The sequence below is a fragment of the Chelonoidis abingdonii genome, chromosome 2, assembly GCF_003597395.2.
Source record: "Chelonoidis abingdonii isolate Lonesome George chromosome 2, CheloAbing_2.0, whole genome shotgun sequence".
Lineage (NCBI taxonomy): Eukaryota > Metazoa > Chordata > Testudines > Testudinidae > Chelonoidis > Chelonoidis abingdonii.
The window spans coordinates 185,241,865-185,255,614 of record NC_133770.1 but is presented as its reverse complement, the minus strand read 5'-3'; the positions used below and the strand labels follow the sequence as shown (position 1 = coordinate 185,255,614).

Here is a 13,750-nt window from a genome sequence, read left to right as displayed (position 1 = left end):
AAAAGAGCAATATTTGTGCCCTGCCTCCTTTGCTCTGCAGGCTAAGTTTTACAATGCTGACAACCAGTAGCAACATGTAGTGGCCCCAAGCATCATACCTACCTATCAAAGACTTGGATTTTAGCCCTGGAGAAATTATAACCTCTCAGTTCTTTGGAAGCTATATAAGCCAAAAAGAAAGCAACAGGAAAGTAATGAGTAATCTAACTTAAAATTACTTTAATACATGGATTACAAACTGCAAGCCATGAATACAGGGGGGGGAAATCCTGTAATTTATGAAGGCAACATCACACTCCTGAATTATGAGACTCAACCAACTAGTGCTGCTGCAACAGCAAAGCCTTTCACTGAAGTGGTAAGCACTGGCAGCACTGAGTAGAAAGTGGCAGGGAAGCAGATGAGCAATTGAAAAACTGAAGAAGAAAGCACAGAGTCTGAAAAAAGCAGAAGGGAGAAGAAAAAGTAGGAAATTAGGACTTTGGTCAGCAGCAGCAGGCAGAAGGGGAGTCTGGAGAAGCAGCAGATGAGTTTAGGGAGGCTGTGCATACATGGATGCAAGTGTCTGAGTACTGCTGAGTCAAATGAGTCTTTGGGCTTTATGACATCATGAGAATCTCTTAATGGAATCACCACCTCATAATTCACAACATTCTATTTCATTTGTGTATTTGTACACTAGCTGTTTTGTATTTCCAAAGTTTTAACTTTAATATTTACCAGCCAAAGATCTGCCAAAACTAAGGCCTGGACTTACTGTTACAGATTTCTTTATGCCAAAAGAGAGCCAAACAGTTTCAACTTCCTCTCCCAACCGGCCGTTCTGAGTTGTTCTAGTCTGTCTATTGAAAGCAGGTGTTGTAAAATAAAAGCCGGGAAAGAGGGCTTTCTAAATGAACATTTATTTGGTGAGAAATACTCCTGATTTTTGGCAGAGAAATGTCAGAAACCTGACGCCCAATGTATAGCATGCTTATAGAGTGTTATTGCTATTTAAAGGGAAGCTGCAGCTGTCTGTAGCTCTTAATCAAGAATAAAGCCTGAGAATAAATTACTGCTGTTTCAGAGAGACATTTTTCAAATGATGGCAGTTCCGGCTCTTTACTCTATCCCTAGAAATACGAAATGGCACGTACAGGGCACTTGCTTGCAAGAAGGGAAACATGCAGGTCTCTCTCTTTGTTGGTAGCCCGGTAAATTCCATCTAAAGCCCTGAAATGGTTAGAATACAGATGCAAAAGGAGTTGAGAAACAAGCACATTCAAAACGTTCAAAAGTGTGTCAAAACTTTTCACTGACTTTTCAAGGTCTGTAGAGCTCGCCACTGTCAGAGCACACAACTGCGCATCTTTACCAACAACGCAGCAATCCAGTCTCGAGGATCAAGCTGCACTCAAAGTGCCACTGGGCAAGGCCCATTAGCATATTCCTTTCATGATCTGTTTATGCTTCAAGGTTTAACCTTCCCCTTCAGAGGGCCGCTGCAGCTCGGAAGGCTGAGCACATGTGAAGAAGGTGATGCTTCAGGGAAATGATGTGCCTGGACTACAGTGATCCCTGCCAGCCAAGTCAGGAAGCAGCACTGACATCCCCAGGAGCTGTTCACTGACAGTCCCTGACATTGGTTCAGGTGCCAGAAAAAACAACCTACAGTGAGGAGTAAGGGAGAAGTATCGATAAGGGAGGCCCAGGGTGAAGGGAGTGGAGAAGAGTAAGGAGTAGGGAAGGGACAATATAATGCTGAAAATGAAAGAGAACTGGGGCTAAACTTTAGGGGGCAAGTCCTAAGTTCCTTACTCAGACTGACACAGTCCTCTCTCAGCCAAATTCCCATTAAAGTCAAGCATTAAAAGGCTTGTCACAACAAAGGACCAGGGATGTTTACTAGCCTGCCACCTGTAGTTTGCTCAAAGTAAAAGCTAAACACAGGATATGTCTGCTTGGTAATAAAACAGCCCCAGCTGGCCCATGTCAACTGACTCAGGCTCACAGGCTACAGAGCTGTTTAATTACGACTTAGATGTTTAGACTCAGGCTGAAGCCTGGGCTCTGGGACCCATCCACCAGCTCGAGCCCAAACGTCTACACCACAATTAAACAGCATCATAGCGAGAGTCAGCTGATACGGGCCAGCCGCGGGAGTTTAACTGCAGTGTAGACAGAACCATAGAGACCAAATGAGGACGTTTAACTTACTGACACACAGATGATTTAGACATTTATTTTCCAGTTCCCAGAAACCATGCCAGAGGTTTTAGCTCAAGTGCAAATACGTAAAGACACACCTTTTTTGAGGCAGGTAAGGAGATTTATTTGTTGCTCTTAAAGGAGGGGGGGGATATTTTTCAGGGTTTAAACAAAACAAATTCTTTCAGCCCATTTGACTACTACCAGGAAAATATTAATTTAGAATTTTATGTTTGAAAACACAAGGTACCAGACCCAGAGCAGCAAAAAAACCAAAAAACTTTCCTTTGTATTATTGTACTGAATGAAATAACATTCCTGCCTAAGGGACTTTCGTGATCTCTCCATTTCTCTCTGCAAAGGCACTGTGTGGACTTAATTTGTACAAGCAAACTGAACAAAAATTTGTTTAATCCAAATAAGGGAAAAGAAGGAAGGGAGGGAGAAAAATGATGCCAATGAAACTGTTTCTAGGTGGATTCAATGTGCTTATCCCAACTTACTGAGTTTTTGCTCTGAAATGTGACTGGTAGTGAAATAATGGGATTATAAGAAACAGAAGAGCTACTGTTCAAAATGTGAAAGGACAGATTGCTCTCAACACACCTCCTAATAGAAGAGCACACCACTGAAATTAACGAGGACAGAGAACAATTATATTTTTAATGAAAACATTTATGTGCTGATATTTCCTAAGAAAATTACCAATCCCTGTTTCATGTATTCTGGTCTCTTTGTTAGAAGAGGGAGACCAGGGAGATTGGCTGATTGCCAGGCTGTTGTAGCAGGGTTCTCCAAGCTAAAACAAAGTGTGACCAGATACATAGTCAGGTGACTTTTAAAGTACTTTCCATCAGTCATCAATGGCTTCTCAAAAGCAACTGCTCCTGGATGCCCAGGTAAAAGCTGTGGTCAGGAGCACTTTCTCTTCATTTGCACCTGGAGAGAAGCACGCTACTTTTTCTTTCCTACATGGGCCTCGATATCACCTCAGTAGATCACCACAATGTGCTCTAAGTGGCACTGCCCTGGGTATCATTCAGAAATGTAAGGTGTTGCAGAATGGAATCAGACAGAAAGCATATTACACAGAGGCTACATTCTCTGTAATAGGTGACAGTCAGCTTCCAGGTGGAGTTCACATGAATGGTCTTGACCTAAAAAGCCCCAAACTCCATGAGACCTGGACCACTCCCCTCCACATGCAGTACTAGTGCATTGACATCAGTGGAGGTGCTTGAGCAAACATCTCCTGCCAGCACCTGGCCAGCGTAGCATGCCAGTACTTTTTTAGTACTGCCATCCTGTGCTGTGTTCTAGCACGTCAGCTTGCCAAATAAATCCTTATGGTCACAAAGAAAACCTTCAAAGTGTGAAAAGGATATAACTGATATACCCATATCTGCCTGAATTTGACTGAAGTGTCAAATTATACATATACAATAATATCAACAAACATCCTGTGGGGAACGAACCCACTGTTATCACTTTCACTTAAAACCTAAACATTAAACCACATTTCCACTCATATTCTTTTGCCCTACACACACATGGACACTTGCAACAACATCCTGTGGCCTGTAGTCCTGGGCCAGTAATTGGACTAAAACACAAAAATAAGATCTTAAGGTCATTGACTACATGTACTACAAATATGGAATGCTGGGAATTTCCAAACTTTTGAAGAAAATCTGGACAGCTATCAGTGAAGCTGAAGTTTGGCATGTTGTACTCAAATCCACCGGATGTGAGATTTCATATTAATTTTTATTATTTAAATATATTCAATTTCAAGAAAATCCAAGCACTCCAAATCAAATAAAAGCTACTTGCCCATTCTGGAAGAATCTGCACCTATTTTATTAACACTACTATCATCATAAAAGACTGCTGCATGTTCTGAACAAGGTTTTTAAAGGGCAACTTATCAAACACTGGAATTCTCAAAGTTTACTCTCAGATAAGAATATGGGTTATTCTTGGACCCATTAGAACAATGCATAAAACATAAAGCTACGTAGAAACAATTTTAAATGTTTTTACACACACTGCATCCTCATAACCAAGAAAAGAATCAACACGCACTGGAAAACCATGAACGTTAGATCATTTGCACAGTTCCCTTCAACATGGCCTTATGGGAATAATCCCATTTATTAATGAATGCAGGAGCATAAGAACAGGAGCATACGACCAATGATAGTTCAGTATCCTGTCTTCTGACACTGGTCAGTGCCAGATGCTTCAGAGGGAAAAGAGCAGAACAAGGCAATTTCAAGTGATCCTTTCCTTGTCACCCAGTCCCAACTTCTGGCAATTAGAGGTTTACGGATACCCAGAGCATGGGGTTGAATCTCTGACCATCTTGGCTAATAGCCATTGATGGACCTATCCTCCATGAACTAATTCTTTTTTGAACCAGGTTATATTTTTGGCCTTCACAACAACCTATGGCAGCACGTTCCACAAATTGATTGTGTGTTGTATGAAGAAGTACTTCATTGTGCTTTTTAAAAAACTTGCTGCCTATTCATTTCATCAAGTGACCCCCTAGTTCCTGTTTTATGTGAAGGGGTACATAACACTTCCCTATTCACTTTCTTCTCACCGTTCATGATTTTATAGACCTCTATCATATCCCCCCTTTATTGTCTCTTTTCTAACCTGAACGAGTCCCAGTCTTTTTAATCTGTCCTCAGATGGAAGCTGTTCCATACTCCTAATACATTTCATTGCCCTTCTCTGCATCTTTGCCAATTCTAATACACCTTTTTTGAGACAGGGTGACCAGAACTGCATGCAGTACTCAAGGTGTGAGTGTACCATGGACTTATATAGTGGAATTATGATATTTTCCTTTTTATTATCTAACCCTTTCCTAATGGTTTCTAACATTCTGTTAGCTTTTTTGACTGCCACTGCACACTGAGCAGACGTTTTCCCGAGAACCATCCACTATGACTCAAAGACTGATTGATTGATTTATTCTGAGTGGCAACAGCTAACTGAGAACCCATCATTTTGTATGTGTAGTTGGGATTATGATTTCCCATGCATGTTACTTTGAAATTCACTGTTGATCAGTGCATTTCATCTCCCATTTTGTTGTCCAGTCACCCAGTTAATAAGATCCTTTTGTAACTCTTCCAGTTAGCTTTGGACTTAAATGTCTAGAGTAAGTTTGTATTGTCTGCAAATTTTGCCACCTCACTGTTCACCCTCATTTCCAGATGATTTATGAATATGTTGAACAGCACAAATCCCAGTACAGATCTTTAGGGGATTTATTCCTCCCCTTTGCTTCCTATCATTTAACCAGTTACTAATCCACGAGAAGACTTTCTCTCTTATCCCATGACTGCATACTTTGCTTAGGAGTCTTTGGTGAGGGACCTTGTCAAAGGCTCTCTGAAAGTCCAAGTACACTATAATAGACTGGATCACCTTTGTCTACATGCTTGTTGACTCTATCAAGGAATTGTAACAGACTGATGAGGCATTCCCTTTACAAAAGTTGTGTTGACTCTTCCCCAGCTATCATGTTTATCTACGGTCTGATAATTCTGTTTCTTTTCTATAGTTTCAACCAATTTGTCTGGTACCGAAGTCAGTATTACCGCTCTGAAATTGCCGGGATTGACTCTGGGGACTTTTTTAAAAATAAGCATTACATTAGCTACCTTCCAGTTATCTGGTACAGAGGCTGATTTAAGCAATTGGCTACATACTGCATCTAGGAGTTCTGCTATTTCACATTTGAGGCCTTCAGAACTCTTGAGTGAATACCATCTGGTCCTGGTGACTTATTACTGTTTAATTTATCAATTTGTTCCAAAACCTCCTCTACTCATATCTCAATCTGGGACAGTTCCTCAGATCTGCCACCTAAAAAAATGGCTTATGAGTAGGGATCTCCCCCATATCCTCTACAGTGAAAACTGATGCAAATAATTCATTTAGTTTCTCCGGAATAGCCTTGTCTTCTTTGAGCGGTTCTTTAGCACCTTGATTATCCAGCGGCCCCACTAACTGTTTGACAGGCCTCCTGCTTGTGATGTACTTAATTTTTCTGCTGTTAATTTTTGTGTCCTTAGCTAGTTGCTCTTCAAATTCTTTCTTGGCCTGCCTTACACTTGACTTGCCACTGTTTACACGCCTTTCAATTTTTCTCACTAGGATTTGACTTTCAATTTTTAAAGGGTGCCTTTTTGCCTTTAACCATCTCTTTTACTTTGCTGTTTAGCCATGGTGACACTGTTTGGGTCTCTTATTGTTTTATTTTATTTGGAGTATACATTTAGTTTGAGACTCTATTATGGTGTTTTTAAATAGACGTCATGCAATTTGCAGGCATTTCACCTTTGCGACTGTTCCTTTTACTTCCCGTTTAACTAGTGTCCTCATTTTTATGTAGTTTCCCTTTTTGAAGTTAAATGCTATTGTGGGGGGCTTCTTTGGCATTTTCCCCCACCAGGATATTAAATTTAATTGCATTATGGTTGCCATTACTGAATAGTTCAGCTATGTTTACCTCTTGGACCAGATCTTGTGCTCCACTTAGGGCCAAAAAAATAAAAATAAAAAATCAAGAATTGCCTCTCCCTCTGTGGGTTCCAGGACTAGCTGCTCCAAGCAGCAGTCATTTTTGGTGTCTAGAAATTTTATCTCTGCATCCCTTCCTAAGGTGACATATTCTCAATCGGTATGAAGATAGTTGAAATCCCTCATTATTAATGTGTTTTCTGCCTCTGTAACCTCTCTACTCTCTCTGAGCATTTCACAATCACAGTCACTGTCCTGGTCAGTGTTCAGATATAGATATTCAGGCCTGTCTGCAAAGGCCTATACTTTAAGAATTTAGGTGTATTCTTATCACTTAGCTAGTTACAGAGGTATGAAAGAAAGAATCAAAGATCACTGTCTGTGTAATGGCCTTCTCTTACTGTGACAGGCTAAGGGGACTGTCAGCTAAGATGTAGCTAGCAGCCATAAGCTGGAAGTGTACGGTCACATCCTCACATTCCAAACTAGTCACATTGAAATAGGGCTATGGGCTATTAGGAATACAATCCTGTCCTGATATTCCTATCACCTCCAGAGAAAGGCAGAGCCTAGAAGATGTAAAGGAAACTTAGCTTAATAGCATCCTCTGGTAAGAACTCACTTATCAATAGACACACCTGGAAAACCTATGTCTGTATAGATGTAGTTGTGAAATCCTCACTTCTGTATTGTTTTGTAAGTTTATTTGCATGGTTTCCGGTTCTGTGATTGTTTCTGTCCACTAATAATTAATTTTGTGGGTGTAAACCAATTAAGGTGGTGGGCATAATTGGTTAAAAACCATATTACAGTATGCTAGATTGGTTAGTTAATTTCAGTAAAATGATGTTAAGGTATAGCTAAGCAGATATTCAAGTTTACTATATCGTCTGCAGACAATCGGGGGGCGGGGGGAGGGAATGCGACAGGGACTTATTCCTACTGCCACATTCTTACTGTTCAAGCATGGCATTTCTACATAGAGAAGGTCTATGGTACAGTTTGATTTATCTAGATTTTTACTTTATTTGATGCTATCCTTTCTTTCACATATAGTGTCATTCCTGCAACCTACTCTGTCATTTCTTTATATGTTGTACCCTAATTTACCATTCCCCTATTATCCTCATTCTACTAAGTTTCCGCCACAACTATTACGTCAATATCCTCATTTAATGCCACGCACTTCAAGTTCATCTACCTTAGTATTTACATTTCTAGAATTGTATACAAGCACTTGCACGTTTTTATCTATATTAAGTGCTTGCCTTTCATGTTTGTATTTAAATGGACTCTCACATTTACTGTTCCTCACTAGCCTTACTTTTGCTTTACCAACTTCTTTCTATCCTACTTAGTAGGAAATATAGTCCCTTCGTGAATAAATTTCATTTCTAAAGGATGTTCCTCCCTGACACCGTGCTGCTCCCACATCCATCAGCTTAAAACATTATCTACAAGCTTTTTAATTTACATGCCAGCAATCTGGTTCTACGTAGTTGAGTGGAGCCCATCCTTCCCATATAGGCTCCTCCTTTCCCAAAAGGTTCCCAGTTCCTAATAAATCTTAATCTCCTCCCTATACCACTGTCTCATCTACACATTGAGACTCTGCAGTTCTGCACTGCAGGACCTTAAACTGCCTGGCTATTCTTCTCCTTGAAAAGCACATGTAAACATGACTCTGATTCATGTGGATGGACATTTATGCAGTGAGGGGAGAGAAGAATTTATACAGGAGCTATTTTTAAAATCACATTAAATCTAATATAAATGCCTGCTCAAATATTGTATTAATTCAGTTTTCAGTGTAAGTATCAGAAAGGCACCCCACATTCATTCCTCTAATACGATAATGCCAATGATTTAAATGAGTGTGGGTGGGTGCATAACTCCTGAACTGAGGTCTTGGTATATGAACTTTAGCCCTTGAGCAATTTTTATTTTTAATCTGCCAAGTAATAAACAGAATTTATACACTGAGCTTATTCAAACTGCCAGCAGCATCACTAACTGCAGCACTCTAAATGACACCACTCTGAGGAAAAAGGAATCCGACGTCACTGTTTAGTGCCTTGCCTTTGCCTCAATAGCATAATTAAAAAATGAAGTCCAGTGCTTGGGCTAATACTCCTTTGATGTCTAGGAGTTACAGATGCTCAGTACTTACATGTTGCTCAACACCTCACAGGGCTTGGGACCAACCAAACAGCAAAATATTTAAAATCCATACAAGGACATAATTACAAGATGACTATACTGCAGTTGTTAACTCACATCATTCACTATTGTCTTCTACAGGAAGTCCTGGATTATCCTTACCATAAAGATTTTTCAGAAACTGCCTGATTGTTTGCAGGTCCCGGGCCTTCTCTCTTTCAAATATTAAGAAATATCTGAAAAAAACAAAACAAAACAGGTGAGAATAGAGAGAAAAGAATCCAGACAATTGCCTAACAAATGAAACAGCTGATTTCTATAGCTCACTGGACCAAATGCATTTTAATGAGCTGATGATGAGGAGAATCCACTACAGAATGTGCAACTGATCCAGAATGTAAAGAGCCCCTTGTTACCAACAATGACAGCACAGACAGTTACTCCACAAACTGTCTGATTCTTGAAGCTAATTCATAATTAAAACAATTCTAGGAATTTTTGTTACACGATGAGAGGAGGGAAAATGACTCCGGGTTTATTATTTGGTACATATGCACAATTAAGCCCCAATGGATCCCCACTGGTTGGATTTTTATGTTTCCACTGATTTTATCACTGGGGATTCTTGTGGAGCTGTAAGGGTCCATACCCACCAATGCTTCTGCAGGATCAGGACCATTATTTGAAATATTCACACATAACATCATAATATTCCATGCAGCAGCAAAACACACTGCACATGTTTGTTGTTGCTATGAAATTTTCCACTTGGATGTCATCCAGACCCACTCACACCAGAACAACACTCAGACACACACTACAAAGTGCCACAGTGCAGCAGTACTTAGGGAGTATTAAAACCAAAAACACACACACCAAAGCTGTACTTCTGTTCTTAATAAGCATTTTCCACACTGAATTTTGGATAATCTTATTATTTTTTTTCTTTTTATATGTGACCTGAGCCAGGAACATCTCTTCTTTAGGCCAACTCTGACTAACTTTCTGACCTACTGTACCCTTGAGATGCATACCTGAGGTTTAAGAACTTGCATAAATGGGTTTGGGAATATGAAAAACATGCCATTTTAAGTCCAAACTAGAGTTTCACCCCAGTCATGCCAAATCCTTTTTCCAAGTGTAAATTATGCACACAGAATACAAGTGGAAATTTGAGGACAGACACATTTATTTGCTAGTCGTTTCTGGTAGGCTAACAGCCATTTTGCAATTCTCAAGAAGCACAGGCAGGGCTCAAAGTTTTTATCTGGGTCCAGCAAAAACCACCAGGCTGTAGTTCCAAGAGAACACTGAAATATGTTCAGAAGGATAGTCGGGTAGTCTGTATGAGTAAAAACAATAGGAGTCCCTGTTGGCACCTCAGAGACTAACAAATTTATTTGGGCATAAGCTTTCGTGGGCTAGAACCCACTTCATCAGATGCATGGAATGGAAAATACAGTAGGCAGATATAAATATATAGCACATGAAAAGATGGGAGTTGCCTTACCAAGTGTGGGGTCAGTGCTAACAAGGCCAATTCAATCAAAGTGGATGTGGCCCATTCCCAGCAGTTGACAAGAAGTTGTGAGTATCAGAGGGAAAATTATTTTTTGTAGTGACCCAGCCACTCCCAGTCTTTATTTAGGCCTAATTTGACGGTGTCAAGTTTGCAAATTAATATGCAGCAATACTGCAGAGGCTGTGGTATGTGTGACAGACTCCCACTTAGTCTCTGTCTCTATGAAGCAGAGTGCATTTGCCTCTGAATGTTTCCAACCTTTATGGTTAAAGGCTTAAGGGCTAGATGGCGCAAATTGCCTTGAGAACATGTGGGTAGGGAGGCACAATCCCTTCCCAAATAGCAGAGTGTTCATCCTTTAGTTGGTGCAGCCTGTTCACCACCATGCACACCCAACTGTCTTCTCCCTGTAGCACTGTGCACTCATTGGAACATACTGTAGAATCGTAACTCTGAGTGGCTGTTGGTGGGGCATGCATGAGCCCAGGGAACCTCCAAACGTGCTCCACCACCTCCCACATAATCACATAAGGGCCATTCACACTCTGTAACAAACAACCAAGGTCTGCTCTCATTCATTCTGGTCAGAGTTTGGAGTTACTCCACTGAAGACAGTGCAGTAACTGAGGTCTGACGGTAAATGAGATCAGAACCTGGCCCAAAAGAATACTAGAGATCTATAATAAAGCCTGTAAGATGAGTGCCACTTTTCTGAACATAGGGACATTACATGGCAAGTACGGCAGGTATCTGAGTACCCATCTACACTACAAAATAAACCAAGTTAGGGTACTATACTACAAGCAATTTGTCCTCTGAAACAATCATAACATGGCTTCGATTTGCAGCATAGATTAAACCTTAACCGTGCTCCACAACTAGGATAAAGTTTTGGATGTGCCAGGTTTCAACTTGGTTACAGAGCATGGTTACTGTCACATCTGCACTAGAAACTGCAAGCGATTGAGGAAGCTGTATTTATGGCTCCTAGGCAGTACAGTCATACAAGCCATAAATAATAAATAATAATAATATATAGCATAGCCCTGCCCTTAAGAGGTGTGGGGGGGGGGAAGGGGGAACAGCATGTCGAATGCAGAACTGTAATTGAGAGACCAGAAGACCCCATAACAAAGAAAGGGGAAAGTATATTTTGTTTATGTCTAGACATTAAAGTTGGACCCATGAGGGTCCAAATAAGAAATTAAAATCACAATGAGAGTGACTAATGCGGTTACATTAGCAAAACAGAAAATCAGAAATCAGCTCTTTTGCAACATCCTGTATTTATTCCAACCCCTTGAAGAGAAAAATTAATTTTCTTCAACTTGATTTGAAGGATAGCCAGCAAGAGAGCATCTTTTTGCCTCTCTCTCCTGCAGTTTGTTCATTCACTTTCCTTACTGTCTTGCATCCCGGGATTTTGTTTTCCTAATTCACAGATTAGCATAAGTGAAGTTATAGAAGTTTTTAAGAGAGGATACTATTGTTCCTGTCTGAGTTGTACACACTGTTCGCTATTATCCCTCAACTAATCCTTCAACCCATATAAAACTGTAACTCATTCCCTCCTTTCTTCTCCCTCTGCATGATATAATCTTGGACAGGTTCACTCCTGTCCCACCGAGAATGAAAAAGATGAGGTTGTCTGTTCCTGGAACATATGCTATTTCAACTACCTAATGTGTATTATCTGTCATACCAGGAAACACCTTGTAAACTGTTTTCAACAGGTGATTTTACACACGGTAAAATTTACAATTCAGGTGTGCAAAGTCTCCACTTACTGGAACTGATTCTAATTTACAATAAGTCCCCTTTACAATTGAAAGGGCAGTGAAAACTACGGTTCTTTAAAATTACATTTGCACCCATTTCAAGGCCAGACCGGTGTAAAGTGACTGTAGTTTGTAGAAAATAGGTAGACTGCAGCCTTCTTCCTCTTTGAGGTCCCAATTCTCTCTGGAAGTTGAGGATGCGTGGAGCCTGATTCTCCTCTATTTTGCACCTTGTGTAAATGAACACAATATGGGTATAACACATTTGATTTGGTTGAATTTTGCAACTACTTTGCAGAGGTGTAGATGACTAAGCAAGGTGCAAGGCAGTGGAGAATCTAGCTCTCAGCACTTTTCACACCCCAAAGGCCCTAAAACAGACATGCAGACTGTCTTCTGAGTCCTGTAGTATCCCCAGCAAAGTTCCATCTTGAGCCATGTTGATCTGCAGTCCCCACAGGTTACATCCCCTGTATTAGGAGTAAGAGCAGCCACAGACCATCTTTAACACCATGGGAGAACTGCTAGGCCTTGCTGCCCCACACATCTTTTATCTGTCTGAATACTGGTTCCTCCACATGCACACACTCACAGGCGATAAGTGATGCCGTTGAAGGAGAAAACTCTTCAGTGAATAGTGAAATCTCTAGAAAGGGGATAAGGTGTCCAAAGAGTATTGTGACTCATACATTAGGAGCAGCTGTCATAAGTAGATAGGTAAGGTAAGGGCTAATTTTCTTTTTCCTGTAAAGGGGGAACAAAGAGAACCAAACACCTGACCAGAGGACCAATCAGAGAACTGGATTGTTTAAAGTCAGGGGCGGGAATTTGTATACTCGGGGTCTTTGTTGTTTCCTCGGCTATGGGTAAACAAGTTTTCTTCTAACTCCATCTTATCTCAAAGTTTCTCCTAAACATCTGTGAGTACAAAGGAAAGCAAAGTAATTCGGCTATGATGAGCTTTGTGTTGTATTTACATGTATGTTGATTTGCTGGACTGGTTTAATCGGGCTATCTTTTAAATCAGACTGTTTATTCATATTTTCTTATAAGCAAGAGCCTGTATTGAGTTTCTTAATGCAAGATTATTGTTTTGTATTTTCTTTCTTTTTATATAAAGTTCTTTTGAAAACTGGTGGGAGTTTCTTTTCCTAGTGAGGCAAAGGGATAGAACTTCTGTACCAGGTAGCTGTCTCCCTCACGGGAAGACAGAGAAGGGAAAGGAAAAGCCAGGCTGTGGGTTTTTCCTGTCGTCCCCAGGGCGGGAATAGGACGGGGAAAGAATCATCTCTGTTCTCTTGTGGTTGAGGTTTTTCTCTAGTTACTGCTACCAGACCAGGGAGGCGGAATCTCCTTGTGTGCTAGCTGTGATTAGCTGTGAATGCCTAGCCTCGGGGGAAGAGAATAGCTCTCTTGGTTTTGCATTCAAGGAGTGAAGTCTAGTCTCGCACCGGCTATCCCAGGGAAGGGGGGGAAGCTGGGAGAGGAGAGAGAGAGACCCAAGAGTCTGGGTCTTGGGGGTCTTCCCAAAGAAAGTTGGGGAGTCCACAGAGGGGGTCCC

General features: G+C 40.8%; 1 protein-coding gene across 1 annotated transcript in view; it reads right to left on the bottom strand.

Annotated features, from left to right (window-relative positions):
* ATXN1 (ataxin 1) overlaps positions 1–9,125 on the bottom strand; it is a 114,245-nt gene extending 105,120 nt beyond the window's left edge. Inside the window, exon 1 of the mRNA XM_075062849.1 lies at positions 9,007–9,125. The gene's annotated coding sequence lies outside the window, so the exon portion shown is untranslated. The remainder of the gene's footprint in view (positions 1–9,006) is intronic.
* Between the last annotated feature and the right edge of the window lie 4,625 nt (positions 9,126–13,750).